Raw genomic sequence first — 3,752 nt, forward strand, 5'->3', positions numbered from 1 at the left:
AGGTACCTTTTCTCAACAAGGTAACATCATTCAGTTTATTATGAACTCATGTGTGACGTGATGGTCTCTTTGGTTCTCCTTTGTAGGCCTTTCTAAGGGTTAAAGCATATGATAATCACAACTTGGATGGTATCCATATGAAAGAAGGTGCGCAAAAGTTTTCTACCCTCCTGCCTTGAATACAAACAGTTCCCAGGTTCTTTGTTTCAGCATTCACCTATGGTTACCAGATGCAAATATCCATCCTTTTTCTATGAATTACTCCCAAAAATGCAATTTGCAGTCCACAACTTGAGCTATTATTTGTTTATTTTTTACTGCTTGCTTCCTAGCTATTGATCAGTACATGAATATCGTCATGCTATCATTCAACAGCCGGCTCAATACATCATATATGTATTCTTTTTTGATCAAGTAACTTCATATATGTACTCATCTCTGATAGGTAACATGATTCTGTGGCCGCTTGAAGATAAACAAGCATTTAACTCTTTATTCGGTTAATAAACTATTGTTTGTTTGTTTTTTCTTGTGCAAAGCTCTACACAGGAGTTGCATTGAAAAACTATATGATGATGATCCTGAGGGTGATGATCTGTTGGTGAGTTGGAATAATTCTTACAGATCGAAGTTAGCACCTATCATATGTGGGTTTAAACAAATATGAAATTATGAGAATAGGCAAAAACGCTCATTGTTAAAATTATTTGTGTATTTTTAAGTAATATGATTGGTGTCACGGATATAAATTATCTTCTTAGGATGAGTTGAATTGTCGAATTTCACTCCAGGCTTGGGCTTGACAATGATATTTACTTTTATGGGCTTTGTAATGTGCTTTCATTGAATTAATTATGTCAGTAGGGATGCACAATGTGTGTACCTTTCAGGTTTAGCTCAACTCGCTGTTATTGGGGTAGTACAATGAGTCCTCCGAGCTTGCTAAATGTTTTTTTATATAAGTACTGCATGCCTGATTATTCTTATTGCTTATTACTTCAGATTTTGTCTGCTAATTGTCTCAGCAAAAAATATATTAGGTGTTCCCTTTATATTTCATTTTTATAGCCTCTGTTGTAATCTGCAGCCCTACAAGAATGAAACTAGTTCATGTTCTTACATACTTATTTAAATGAGGGGGTTATTATGGATCCAACTTGAGCTTACCATGGGTGAGTCAGAATCCAGGAGGCCTAATCTACTTATCCTGCAAAGTCGAGTCAATGAATCCCGGGAGATGCCACTGCTGCTGGTTGGAACGCGGATGATGGCGTGTGTGCTTGTTGCCGCTGATTGCATGTGGATGAGTAGTATAGTGCACAACTGCATCAGCTTGGGACATACTCCCTCCATTCCAAAATAGATAATCCAACTTTATAATAAAGTTAGTACAAAGTTGAATCATCTATTTTGGAACGGAGGGAGTATGTGCTTTGATACATTACTTTTTTTCACTATGGGATTTAATATTCTACTCCATTTCCGAGGGAAAAAAATGTTTGAGGCTACTATAGTATATGTGAAATATACACTTATTTTTACTTCTTTTCTTGCCATCTAATGTGTTTGGCATTTCTTCTTTCAGATTTACATCTCCTCTTTGTGCAGGAGGTACAAGGTCTCACCACATGTTGAAGGCTGCTTTCAGTAATTCTATTTTCATTTTCATTTTGATTTTTGTGAGTGTATTTTTATGCCTTACAAGGACCTGAGGTGATTCGTGGGTTGTAGGGGGCATGGGGAGCTTCACGATTATGTATTTTTTTCTATATATTTAATATATCATTGTTGTGGTTACTTTTATTGTTTGATTACACAAAGTCATGGTAACACTATATCTATAGATTGTGATACATGGAGATGCATTTTGCAAGGTTAATGTGTACCCTATTTATTGATACTTTGACGGTTTCTAATTAACTGGTTTACATTGAAGGTGCATAGCATCAACAAAGATATGATTAAGCTTAAGAAATTAGGAGAAATAATGGTTATTTATGAAAGTTAAATACGCATGGTTTGTTGCTTCCGTAAAGGATGGTGTGATGATAATAGATCAAATATGCTCAATGTCTAACTTACTTTCACATTTTGTCGTATATGGATCCAGAGCCGATGACCAAGATGTTGTCTATGTGTGTGTTACTTAAGTGTCATGCTGTGGGACAAAATCGGCAAGGTACTTTGTATGTGATGTGTTCTTTGCTAAGTCTGTCTGGTTGAGAAGTCCATCGAGATATGGTCCTCATATGGAACAAGAATTATCTGCAAAAGCTATATTTAGTTCAAATTCAGATGGGGCGTGCTATGCGTCCCTCTGGCTCGGCCAGCTCGCGGGCTGTCAGATCTGGCGTATCAGCGCCCTCCATCATTGCAACATAGGTCTTGTTGCAGAAAATTTCTGTAGAAAGAATTTTTTGCAACTTGGGTTTTGTGTTGTTGCATAACTTTTTTGCAACTCAGGTTTTTCTTGCAAATTTTTTATCACAGGTTTTGTTGCAAACATAATAATTCATCTTCACCTTTTTGCAACATAGCTAATGTTATGGCAGAAACTTCTGCAACATTGGTGATGTCGCAAAAGTGTTGGGGAACGCAGTAATTTCAAAAAATTTCCTACGCACACGCAAGATCATGGTGATGCATAACAACGAGAGGGGAGAGTGTTGTCTACGTACTCACGCAGACCGACTGCGGAAGCGTTGACGCAACGTAGAGGAAGTAGTCGTACGTCTTCCCGATCCGACCGATCCAAGCACCATTACTCCGGCACCTCCGAGTTCTTAGCACACGTACAGCTCGATGACGCTCCCCGGGCTCCGATCCAGCAAAGCTTCGGGGATGAGTTTCGTCAGCACAACGGCGTGGTGACGATGATGATGTTCTACCGACGCAGGGCTTCGCCTAAGCACTGCAACGATATGACCGAGGTGGAATATGGTGGAAGGGGGCACCGCACACGGCTAAGGAACGATCACGAAGATCAACTTGTGTTTCTATGGGGTGCCCTCTGCCCCTGTATATAAAGGATGGAGGAGGAGGAGGCCGGCCAAGGCTAGGCGCGGCCAGGATGTGGAGTCCTACTAGGACTCCAAGTCCTAGTAGGAGTCCACCAAGAGGGGAGGAAGGGAGAAGGAAGTGGAGGAGAAGGAAAGGTGGCCGGCCCCCTTTTCCCTAGTCCAATTCGGACTAGAGGGGAGGGGGGGGCGCAGCAGGCCCTTTCTCCTCTTCCCGTAACTCTCCGTTACTCCGAAAAATACCCGAATCACTCGGAACATTTCCGATGTCCGAATTTAGTCGTCCAATATATCGATCTTTACGTCTCGACCATTTCGAGACTCCTCGTCATGTCCCCGATCTCATCCGGGACTCCGAACTCCTTTGGTACATCAAAACTCATAAACTCATAATATAACTGTCATCGAAACCTTAAGCGTGCGGACCCTACGGGTTCGAGAACAATGTAGACATGACCGAGACACGTCTCTGGTCAATAACCAATAGCGGGACCTGGATGCCCATATTGGCTCCTGCATATTCTACGAAGATCTTTATCGGTCAAACCGCATAACAACATACGTTGTTCCCTTTGTCATCGGTATGTTACTTGCCCGAGATTCGATCGTCGGTATCCAATACCTAGTTCAATCTCGTTACCGGCAAGTCTCTTTACTCGTTCTGTAATACATCATCTCGCAACTAACTCATTAGTTGCATTGCTTGCAAGGCTTAAGTGATGTGCATTACCGAGA

Source organism: Triticum aestivum, chromosome 3A (genome assembly GCF_018294505.1).
Source record: "Triticum aestivum cultivar Chinese Spring chromosome 3A, IWGSC CS RefSeq v2.1, whole genome shotgun sequence".
NCBI lineage: Eukaryota > Viridiplantae > Streptophyta > Magnoliopsida > Poales > Poaceae > Triticum > Triticum aestivum.